Here is a 13,156-nt window from a genome sequence, read left to right as displayed (position 1 = left end):
TATAAGCAGATCTGAGGAATAAGATTAATGGGCCAGTTAACACAATGTGTTTTGTATAGGGGAACACCCAACGTTAGCATATAAATATGGTATCTCTCTCTTCATAGGATATGAGAAAATGTGGGTTAGGGTGTTCTAACTGCATCAATGCCTCTATAATTCTATTACAATTTCTTTTGACCTGCCTACATCAGTTATGCCAGACCATACTGTACAATAGCATTTTTTTTAGAGATTTATCAGAGAGGGTGATATGGCTGAGACCTGAGAGTTTAGACCAATGGCATTTCATGCAGTGCTGAAAGTGCAATCAGTGGAAACATTCCCATAGAAGCAAGAGAAAACAAAATGAGAAATAGTTTTACATTTAAATAATGTAAATAATATGTCCATGAGGCCCATGTGCGGCTTCGTTTTAAAGGCACCTCCCTTAGTCTGCTGAGAAAACATTATGTACAGATTAGTGATGTGCGGGCCTGCCTGGTTCAGGTCGACTTCCCCACACAGGTGGTGCCTGCCCCCGCTCCCTTTTGTGACATCAGAAATGGGCAGGTCGGGCACGGGTCTATAAATAGAGGGGACCTGCTGGTAGGGTTCAGGCTGGGAGCAGAACTTTGACCCACACATCAAGAGTACAGGTGCACTATCCCTGTTGGAAACAGCATGTGCAAATTACAAGGCTATCTCACTTCTGTGCTCACACAGTACACTATTAACTATAGTATTAAATAATAGAATTAAAGTTGTGTTGTGGTGTACCAGAAGTTTAAAATGGAGTGTGCTCCATCTGCATTTGGAGATTCATCTATCTATACCTCTTAATTGTATATAATGTGCAGTGAATATGAAAAAAGGTGGTTAGTCTTGCTCTGAGGAAAAATAGGTCAGTCTTGTTTAGATATAGGAAACAAGTTATTCAGTTAGGATGGGGAAATATTATCAAAATCCCAGCCCAAAAGCTAGAAGTTCAGCTACCAAACACCTTTGTCCACCAGATGACTCCAAATATTTTGGGAGCTGTAACTGTCAATGGCTAAAGGCCATGCCTTCAGCAACCCTGAAGAAAAATTCTGGTACAAATAATTGTCATTTGCTTGTATGCTGTTGTGAGTTTTATCTGTCAGGAGAGAGGATTTTTTTTGTGAAATAAAAGGATAGACTAAAATTACAACCAAATTCATCATCATAGATGCTGACTGCATCCTCAGTTGATGCAAGTGGTAAAGCCTTACAGAAAATCTAAGCTTGGGAATGGGGGACACAAAGTTTGAAAGCCCCCACTTGTTTTAGAATGACAAATTCTTGCATAGAAAAGAGGGTGGGGATTTTTTGCAATTTTTAAAGGTTTCAGTTGCTAAATGTTTTCTCTTGGAACAAATATAGAATTGAAATCTTTAGATTTTGAAAGGCAAATGCAAATGAAAAAAGTGAAGTTGCTTCCAGTAGCTGCAGGAAATGTCCTTATGGGAAAATGCCACATACATTTAGTTTGTTTGAGACCCTGTTTCTTATCGTTGGGTCCCCAGATGCTGCTGGATTCCTTCCAGCAATTAACCAAGGGATAAAGCCAGCATGGTTATATATTTTGGGTGTGTCCTGGCCTTGCCCTGCACCTATCCCTCTCCCTCATTGTGTTCTGAGCTCTGCCCATTTCTGAGATATATTGCCATATATTGGGGTGCTTTTTAATTTTGTTTGCAGATCACAAGGAGAAAGTGGCTGGGCTGCTATTCTGGGTCAGGTGGGGTCGCTCCCAAAGAATTCATTTGAGAACAGGAAGGTAGAGCATTTAAAAACCACAGAAATTAAAGAGCACAGAGTAATGTGGATAACTACCTACAAATAACAAAAATGTACTTTAATGTGACCTGTTCTAAGTTTGGTAAAGATTGAGATTGGTACATGCTTAAAGGGGTTGTTCACCTTCAATGTCCAAATCTTTTTAAACCACCAACAATGCTCTCAGCATGTCAGAAAATGCATTTTCCATAAAAAAGTACAAAAACCAGTGTAACCTTTTTATACCTGTTAAAATAGTCCTCCTTCTGTCTGTCTAATCAGGGCTTTGCCCTTACTTTTTTCCTATTGGACCAATTCATTGGTTGCTTGTGTACTCTAACCAGTTGCATGAATTGAAAGCTAATAGGTTAATTATTCCTTGCAATGGCATAGGCAAACAGACAAATCTAACATACTGTTATGTAATATTTGCAGAACTGTCACAGGAAGCACAATTATGTGAACTATTAAATTTGTGAATGTTGTGCTAAGGTGAACAACCCCTTTAATGTGGCCATACACATTAAGATCTGCTTGTTTGACAATTGAATTACTGCAGCAGGCATAGGGGAAGTCAGACCGAGGACTGCATCAATGAACCAATGTGGTCCCTGACCTGACAGGATCAAACCTGCCTGGTTGACACCTGCCGGATTTTTGGCCAGATAATGGTCTGAGGGACCCAAATTGGCAGATTAAATTTGCCCATGCATAGCCACCTTTAAGGTCAGATTTATATTGCTTGCACAGCTGAAATATGAGATCCAGGGACACACACAGGGCCGGAACTAGGGGTAGGCAGAAGAGGCAGCTGCCTAGGGCGCAAACACTGGGGGGCGCCAGGCAGGAACCTCTCCTGCCTACCCCTAGCTCCTTTTTCATTGCCCCCGCCGCTTGTCAATACGTGGTGGGGGCAATTAACCGGTTGCCTAGGGCGCCCAGTCGGCTTGGCCCGCCCCTGGACACACACACCATATAACTAGGTCCATCAGACAAAATGGGGGTGCTGCCTGACCAGCTTGGGGCCCTGACTGAGTATTGTGTTGTGTAGAAAAAAACTGAACAGGGCTCACATAAAAATTTACTTTTTCTTATTGGTGAACAATAGCAATTCCTAAGGTACAAAAAAAAGCCACAGCTTTTTTTTCCATTTGAAAATTAAAGAGCTGGAAAATGTTATTTACATCTGGAACTTTGGTCTCTAAATGATGACATGATCGGGCCCAAGTAATGTTTTGCACTCATGCAACCAGATGCTTTGATTTCCCTCAGCTAAAGCTGGAAACAAATAGCAAAGCAGATCTGGAATTTATTTAGACTCTCAGTTGTACAAGTGTTCCTAAGCACTGAATGTTTCAGCAGGGAAAGCTTTCAGAAGTGCATGAAAGTGTCACAAAGTTAATTAAAGGGCCAGTCAGAATTGAAATATATATATATATCAAACGCAACAGTAGAAAGCACTCACAGCTACAGCATCAATCAGGTCAGTGATTTATTTCAGCATACCATCTACGCGTTTCGATCACCACAGGATCGTCTTTACAAGACTGTATATATATATATATATAGATAAATTTCTTTATCTGCCTCTCCTCCTGCCTCCTGTGAGATTCCTGCCTTCCAAGTGATTATTTGGCTCCTTTACATTTATCTGACACTTAAGGGGCTGAACAGAAAGGTGTACATCCAACATGTTCATGCATAGAACCATGGATGACATTTAACTCTTTAATCATACAAATACCTAAAGCCCATTTATTCTAAACAGTTTAAGGCTTATTTACTATTGTCTCAGATCCAAGTGCAAAGCAGTGTGGAGCACTAAAACAACTTTCTATGTATTCCTTGGTCCTCACTCCACCCACCACTTCCAGAGAATCTCCTAGAGGGAATGGGTCCCAACTATGGCACTCAGCATCTCATTACCATCATAAGTATATAGGCCACCTAGCATTTTCTACATTCTACAACATATCTACATACGTTGTGCTCTAAGGCCTGTTCACATAAAGAAAATGTTGGGTGCCTTTAGTTCTGTTGGAGAGAATTTGGGTGCAACTGTCACTACTTTAATGATAGTTATCTTAAAGGGGGCTGTCAGCCTACTTGTCACCCTAAAAATAGTTTTAAATTCTTTTCTATCATGTTAGTCAAGCAATATAAACTTTATTATTATATCAATATTATTAAAATTATTTAAACCTTACTTCTTTCAGTTTTCGAACTCACAATCACCGCAAGCAGGCTGGTGACATTTTGTGGGCACTGTTATGGCAAACTTTGTATCTTCTGAAATATTGTTACACAATAATAGGTGGCAGGGAGGAAAGTGAGGAGTGCAAAGTAAAAATAATTGCTTGCCCTGCCGACAAGTGGGCCAGACAATATATGATTGACAAATGAGATTTTCATACGTTATAACAGGAATAGGCTGGTCGTAGTCAGAGACACATCAGTATGTACAAAGGAAATGAAACAGATATAATAACAGAAGAACTGCAAATATTTATAAACTGGTGCTTATTAATATGGACAATTTTTTGTGAAGCTCAGCATCCCAGCTAAGGTAACCAGACTACTGCATTGTATCAATATACTAGTCTGTGGTTTGAAGGCACTTAAAATATGACTTATTTAAGGATTCAGCCATTTATCTTTTAAATAATGAGTAATTAAAATGACTAAAAGCTCTGCACCAGAACCTTGTCTGTAAAATTCCTCATGTTAATGTATGACATGTGCTTTGTATGTATGTATATTTTTATTTATATATCGCTACTTGGGTACGCAGAGCTGTACAGAAGAACAATACATTAATAAGCAAACGGGGTCATTACAATTATAGCTAAATAAATAATGAATACAAATAACTAAAAAGTACAGTTGCATTAAATATTCCACAAAGCTAAATGACAAAGAGACAAGAGGATGGAGGTTCCTGCCCCATACAGCTTACAGTCTAAATGGGAGGGGAACTTACAGACACAAATAGGATGATATTAAGTGCCACTGACCAAGTGCCACTGCTCTGAGATGCCTACCGGAATTAATAAATCCTAACTGCCTAAAAATAAAGTAATCCGTTGGGGGACTATGTGAGAACTTTTTTGTGGACTTTATGTGGTGGTTGCTTTGCATAGGGTCCTTCTGCCAGGCAGCAGTTCATCCAGCGCTTAGCAATAGCTTAAGATCCAACAAAAAAGGGAAACCTTTCCCTATTCTCTTCATACCGATGCAGACAAAGAAAGGGAATGCAAACATTTACAACACTTAAATGCAAAGGTAAATTTATTATTGTTTTTGCTCTCTAAAGACTGTGGTAACATACAAACAAACAGTGTTCTCAAGAGAAGACAAAAGACAGCCTGATGCAAGGATTCTGCAAAGGGTGTGTGTGTATCTGTTGGCTTTAGGGAGATTTCCAAACCAACAAAGAACAGAATCCAGGATTCCTTGGGGAATGTAACCAGTTTGGATTTTGTGCCAACCCCCAGAGGCCATATACCTATTTCTGCAGTTCCAAAGTTATATTCTCTCTTATATGTTTTGGAAACATACATTCTTGAGCACTAATAACGGATTTTAAATAATTAAATCTCCCATTTTCTCATTTCTGGTTTTTCCCTACAAATGTATTAGTGATTGACTACATAAACAGTGGAGGTTGGAATACTGATAACTGATTTACACCAAGCTCCCACTACGAAGCATCAAAGGAGAAGGAAATGACATTTGTAGTTAAACAAATGACAGATAAAAGTATAAGTATGAAAGTAATATTTCTTGTATGTGTAATGTACAAATAACCTGGAATTACTGTGCTGTTAAAAACCTTAAGTGAGTTTGTACATTAACATAGAAATAATACCACAATTCCATCAACAAAAATATACACCCACATCAGTGTATAAAACATTGTACAGTGAAATAGTTCCAAAGGTTATTTTGAAGCCCCTGGTTCAAAGCATGAGTTTGCTCTGCCCACTTATATTGTTTCAGGGTTCCAGTAAACTTCCTCACATATGTTGATAATGTCTTACTGCTTTAATACATGAGCACAAATCATGTGACTTCCAAGCGAGGGGGTGTAGAAGCTCCCATGGATCTAACACAGTCATTTGTGCAGACAAATTCCCCACAAAACGACCTAAAATTACTAACACACGTACCCAATTTACTTACATAGTTTACATATTAACTAAAATGTGTGAAACACCTTTTTATATTTCAGAAAGGCAGCATTTTGTTGCTTTCCTAGTTCAACACATTTTGCACACAGCTATTTAACCACAGCAGGATTTATCACCGGACGTGAACATTGGAGGTCTGTTAGTTTCCTTTTATGAACATCTTTAGGTTTTGCCTGGTCTTGGTAGATGCTTTAAACTGCAACATCATGCATGGGCTCTGAAGGAAGAAGTCCGAGAGAAGCTGCTTTGATCCTTTAACAAAAATGTTTTCCATTTTATAGATGACACCACTGTTGGTGTCCCATCCCTAGTCCCCACTTGACTGATAATGATTGGCCAGATTAGTGCTGCCCAACTTGTTAGTTAGCGAGGGCTGGAATTTTTCTGGCATACATGGTAGAGGGCAGATAATGGAAGCCAGTTTCAACCACTGCCCCTTTTAAACCACACAAGGGCTTTTAAGACCATACACACATTAATGGTGGCAGCACACCAAAAAAAACAGTTGGTGCTCACTGCAGGGATATCACCCATCACTAATATGTGAAAGAAGTGGATAGCGCAGCCACCCCAGCACATAATTAAACCCCTTAGGGACCCCCTAACAACTATTTCCAAATGCTAACAAACTCCATGCATACAGGTTCACCTTCCACAGGCAGCATAGAGCAGGCAGAGTATAGCACACACAGGCAGCATAGAGCAGGCAGAGTATAGCACACACAGGCAGGGTAGAGCAGAGAGAGTATAGCACACACAGCATAGGACAGGCAGAGTATGGCACACACAGGCACCATAGGGTAGGCAGAGTATGGCACACACAGGCAGGATAGAGCAAGCAGAGTATGGCACACACAGGCACCATAGGGCAGACAGAGTATGGCACACAGGCAGGGTAGGGCAGACAGAGTATGGCACACAGGCAGGGTAGGGCAGGCAGAGTATGGCACACACAAGCAGCATAGGGCAGGCAGAGTATGGCACACACAAGCAGCATGGGGCAGGCAGAGTATGGCACACACGAAGTACAGGGCAGGCAGAGTATGGCACACAGCCAGCACAGGGCAGGCAGAGTATGGTACACACAGGCAGGCAGAGCATGGCACACACAGGCACCATAGGGTAGGCAGAGTATGGCACACACAAGCAGCATACGGCAGGCAGAGTATGGCACACAGGCAGCATAGGGCAGGTAGAGTATGGCACACAGGCAGCATAGGGCAGGTAGAGTATGGCACACAAAGGCACCATAGGGTAGGCAGAGTATGGCACACACAGGAAGCACAGGGCAGGCAGAGTATGGCACAAAGGCAGCATAGGGCAGTCAGAGTATGGCACACAGGAAGCATAGGGCAGGCAGAGTATGGCACAAACAGGAAACATAGGGCAGGCAGAGTATGGCACTCACAGGAAGCATAGGGCAGGCAGACTATGGCACAGACAGGCAGCATAGGGCAGGTAGAGTATGGCACACACAGGCAGCACTGGGCAAGCAGACTATGGCACACAAGCAGCATAGAGCCTTAGTGCCTTACATATGTGAACAATTCATGTCTTATATGTGTGAACAATACAGGACCTTACAACCTGAATCTGAGATGTGAACATTGCAGGGACCAGTTAAACATAGTACTGGTACCATTTAAATCTTACAGAAAAGGTAAGCTGCCACATCAGCCATACAGGTGGGGGACTACACAAGGGGGGCCTGCAGGCCACCAGTTGGACAGCACTGGGCCACATAATCTGTGTCAGTTTATCAGTAGGAACATTAGCAAGAACAAATTGCACAACAAATCAAGGACGGGGTGTACTTGTGATAAATCCAGATTAAAGTACAATCTGTGCATACTTTGGGGCTATAATAGATACTTGTAATTAGGAAAACCCATCACTTTGTAAATAGAAAATAGCCTGATTTTGACAGTAATACATATTTCCCACTTAGCTATGGTAATAGAATGATATTAATTCTTCACCAGTTTATTACCTTGACTAGTTAGTATGAAGATAACGACAGAAACTCACTTCCAGAGATGCTATGGGGCCTGATCATCATGCTGTGCTAGAACTATATGTAAAGTGGACATGCCATGTGCACTTTTTGCACCATGTTTAAAAAGGGCTAACAAGGTTTTGAGCTATATTAAAAAGGGCATAGATCTGCGGAAGGATTCTTCCACTACAGAGCGCTGGTAAGATATAGAATATGTTGTGTAGTTATTGTCTCCTGTGCTCAAATGGGTTACTATTGAGTTAGAGAGGGTCCAGAGAAGGGCAACTAAGCTGGTATAGGAAGTCTTAGGGGCACATTTACTAACCCACGCGAGTTTTTCGTAGCCATTACGAAAGTTGCGTAAAATCTGGTGATTTTTCGTAGCGTTAAAACTTGCGCAAAAAGTTGCGCTTTTTTCGTAGTGTTAAAACTTACGCGAAACTTTGTACCTTTTAAGTTTTAACGCTACGAAAAAGGCGCAACTTTTCGCGTAAGTTTTAACGCTACGGAAAAATCGGGCGATTTTACGCAACTTTCGTAATGGCTACGAAAAACTCGCGTTTTTACGCAAAAATCGTATTGGTAACGAAAAATTCGTAAAGACGCCGAAAAAATCGCAAAAAATACGAAAAAGTCGCAAAATGTTCGTTTTCAAGTCGGAACTTTTCCAATTCGGGTCGGATTCGTGGGTTAGTAAATCAGCCCCTTAGGGGCTGATTTACTAAGACACGATTTCGAATCCGAACTGGAAAAATTCCGATTGGAAACGAACATTTTGCGACTTTTTCGTATTTTTTTGCAATTTTTTCGGCGTCTTTACGATTTTTGCGTAAAAACGCGAGTTTTTCGGCGTCTTTACGTTTTTGCATAAAAACGCGAGTTTTTCGGCGTCTTTACAAAAGTTGCGCAAAGTCGCGATTTTTTCGTAGCGTTAACACTTGCGCGCAAAGTCGCGCCTTTTTCGTAGCGTTAAAACTTAAAAGGCACAACGTTTCGCGCAAGTTTTAACGCTACGAAAAAATCGCGACTTTGCGCAACTTTCGTAATGGCTACGAAAAACTCGCGTTTTTACGCAAAAATCGTAAAGACGCCGAAAAACTCGCGTTTTTACGCAAAAATCGTAAAGACGCCGAAAAACTCGCGTTTTTACGCAAAAAACATAAAGACGCCGAAAAAATCGCAAAATTATCAATCATTACGAAAAAAACGCAATCGGACGCATTCGGCCCGTTCGTGGGTTAGTAAATGTGCCCCTTAGTCATGAAGAAAGACTGCCCAGGGTGGGATTGTTTAAGCTGGAGAAGAGGCACTTAACAGTTGATATGATAACTATGTTAAATATATAAGGGGATCATATAATCATCTCTCTAATGCTTTATTAATCAGTAGGTCCTTCCAACGGACACAAGAGTATCTATTGCAATTACAAAAAAGGAGATTCTGTCTGAATATTTGGAAAGGATTTTTTACTGTGAGAGCTGTGAAGTTGTGGAATTCTCTCCCTGAATCAGCCATACTGGCTGATACAATATATAGCTTCAAGAAAAGGCTGGATGGCTTTTTAGCAAGTGAGGAAATACAGTTATGGGAGATAGCTCTTAGTATAAGTTGATCCAGGGACTGGTCCGATTGCCATCTTGGAGTCAGGAAATAATTTTTTCCCCTCTGCGGCAAATTAGAGAGGCTTTAGATGAGGTTTTTTGCCTTCCTCTGGATCAACTAGCATTTAGGCAGCTTATATATAGGCATTAATGTTGAACTTGATGGACATGTGCCTTTTTTCAACCTTACTTACTATGTTACTATGTATTATTGTTACAGTGATCATGTGTTTTAACTTCCATGCAAAATTCCTGGAACCTAAGAGTCAATTGACAGCTATGATTCATGAAAGTATAAATTACACCTCATAATGGTAAGTCTTCTTGCTTACATTTTATTTGAAATAGAAGCTCTGACACTATTTCATGTGATAAATATTGTGGTTTAGAGCTGGTGTTATAAAGTATTTCGATAATGGCTTTTTATATTAAAGCAAACATGATCTGTGCTCCTTTGAAGTCTTGGTGGTAAAGGCACAAATAAATTGCTGCAGGGAAAAGCAACTCTAGGGTGTTAGGGAGATGAATGAGATTTTATCATAATGCCCCTTTCAGTACAGCATTTGTAAATTCATGCTTATATCTGTGCTCTCCTCCTCCACCCTCTCTTGTTTGATTTGCTCCAAATACTGGAAGACAGTGTGTAATAGATTCCAGTGTGATGCATATGACAACATTTAGTAGTATTTGCCTCTTTAGTGAGTAGCACAAAGCAGTTTTTCTCTTTTATGTAACAGACTGTGGTTGGTCCTTTTAAATATATTTCTGCTAGATTTTACTCCTAAACTTATAATCACTACAGTGATTAGCATCTTGAAGCTGAGAAAACCATTGGTTATAAATTGCCCTGACAAATACATAAAAATGTCTGTAACCACAGATCACTGTCTAGTCTTTCTTTGGAAATGTTAAGAGTTGGATGCAGTTGGACTGCATCCAGGATACATATACACAGGCAAACTGTGTTGGGAGCATAATGGTTGTCTTTTAGCAAGGCCAAAGCTTACAGCCATATATTTGCAGCTACACTGGGAAAATGCGTTGTGGTTGATATTCTCACATAAAATGAACCTTTGCTTCCATGTTCCAGAAGTGAACTGAAAGGATCCACTATTTTGTAATCAAATGCCTCTGGAAACTTTATACAGAGGTCATATGTTGACTGACTTAATGTGTCTGGTTATTGAATAGTCACTAAGAAACAGACAGATAAACAGCTATTCTGCTTCTTTTGCTTTGAATATAAATAGCCATCTGTTGGGTATATGCATCTTTATTTTTGTGGTTTAGGATGGGTGATATTTAAGGTGAAAAGTCAAATTTTTTAATCCATTTATTATTTATATATACACAGCTGTTTTAATTCAAGCTTTAGCTTAACAGTATATTTCAATAGCAGCTGAAGAGCAGCAGGTGGGGCACACGTAGCATAACAAATGGATGTGGTTAAAGACAAAATGCTTTCTATTTTCATTATCAGATCTCCACATTAAACTCCACTTAGTAGGCCAGTACCTCTGCGTCCTTCAGCTATTAGTGCCTCCTAATATACAATCACAAAAGACCCATTAAAGGTCCACTAAAAGGTTTGTTCTAAGACATTCTCCCCTGAACATCAATGCTTCCAGTCACCACTAGATTTGAAATATTAGCCCAACTATACACTCATAAATGCTATTCTCTGTATTTGGGATTATAAATTGCTCTCTGTTATTTTTTTTTAAACATAAAAGAGCTTATTGGTTAGGGCTGCCACCTCACCCCTTTAATATTGTCCACATATTAAATCCACATCCTGCATGGCCAATTAACTATTAATTTAGATACATGCTGCAGACTGAACTGATTTATGTGCAGCCATGAAGCATGTATCTAAATTAATTACTATGTAGCCATGCAGGATGTGGATTTACTATGAGGCCGATATTGAAGGAGTAAGGTGGCAACCCTGTTATTGGTTGTCCCTATAAGTTTAGACATGACCCTAGTTCTACATGTAGTTGAACCCTTTGTATACTGTAAATATTCATTTCTATACATTCACTAAGAATGCAGTAATGGCAGAGTTAAGATGATTTTTTTTTATTTAAATTTTACATTATTATGTTTCTGAGCTGGGAGAATTCTGCCATGTACTGGCTAATTTGGCAAATTTATCATTGAGTTTTTTGGACCTCAATGTGAACTTTGTTTCTCCAGAATTTGCAATTAAATGGCTTTCTCCCTAGCATGCAATAGTAGAAATAATAAATAGTGATAAAGTGTACACATCATTAGGTCACTTGCAACACCTACTGCAATAATTGTATAATTAAAAATGATTGCCTTAAGGCAACCATACCTCACTAGTCTGTCATTAAAATCACAGTTTCTGCCTCTATTCTTTCACTGACTTTTTGTAACAGCTCAGTGCATACATTGTTTGCTTTAAGATCAGTGAAAGATCAGAAGAATAAAGAAAACTTTAGCTCTGCAGTAAAATGTGCGTTGCAATAACATATACATGAGTGTGACATATATTGCCATCTAGATATCCCTTCTCCTAGTTGCTCAGGGCAGAAATTTTCCAGATCAGACTAACCAAAACCCCCTTTCCGTGAATTATGTACTGTAGTGAATGCAAACAAGCAGTGTTTTTCTTCAGTGAAATAGACTACATTCTAGCACACATTTGTGAAAACGTTCCCTGCTTTGCTATGAAATTGTACCAGGCTCATCCGTTAATAAAATATAACAGCAAGATGATTGGCAAAACTGGTGATTTCTCCTGCACCTTTAATAAAGTTATGGTCATCTACTTCAAAAAAACTCGGAGGTGCAGATGGACACATCTATGGTGGGTTGTGTACAGTATTACAGAACAAACATTAATCCCAGGGGGCTTGTGGCTGGGGTAGTGTCTTACATCTATACATACACATAGTAAAATGTTTATATCTACCACTTCATTTTGCAAAACTTAATTTTTTAAATTCAAACATCTACGTCCCAGTGACTTATAAAAGTGATTTAATTCACTGTTAGAAGTACTTGTTAGCAGTAATGATATGCCATTGCAAATAAATAACTTTTAACAGTGCCTGGTAATGCCTTTTACTTCTCGTATACTACTGGTATACGCATTTTGCCCTCCTGTTTGCAATATCATAATTCTTAGAATGGGCCTGGGTCTAGACTGGGAGTCAAAATAGGCCCAACAGCCCTGCACAACCCACTAAAAAGTGAGTGTCTGTGGCATCTTACAGCAGACCCTCTGGCATTTGCCACAATCCACAGATTGGCAGTCCAGGCCCCAAAGGCCCCCAGTGCTGACAATGGGAACCACGTTTATACACTTTTTAGGTAGGAATTGACTGAAAATTTTAGGACAGGGGATTTGGACGCATAGGGAGTAGTTTTGAGGTGTTATGACACTACATTTTCAGTGGTTAAAAAGACACTGCAGTCCCAATGATAGCAAAAATCTATATATGTGCCACTTTGAAATAAGATAACTTGATATAATAATATTATTACTGAGGCTTGAAAATTACATTTCTTTCTGCCAAAATAGAAACAGATGGTTTCCCATGGAGACCTTTAGCCTTCTT

Source organism: Xenopus tropicalis, chromosome 8 (genome assembly GCF_000004195.4).
Source record: "Xenopus tropicalis strain Nigerian chromosome 8, UCB_Xtro_10.0, whole genome shotgun sequence".
Taxonomy (NCBI): Eukaryota; Metazoa; Chordata; class Amphibia; order Anura; family Pipidae; genus Xenopus; species Xenopus tropicalis.
Note: the sequence above shows the minus strand (reverse complement) of the source record.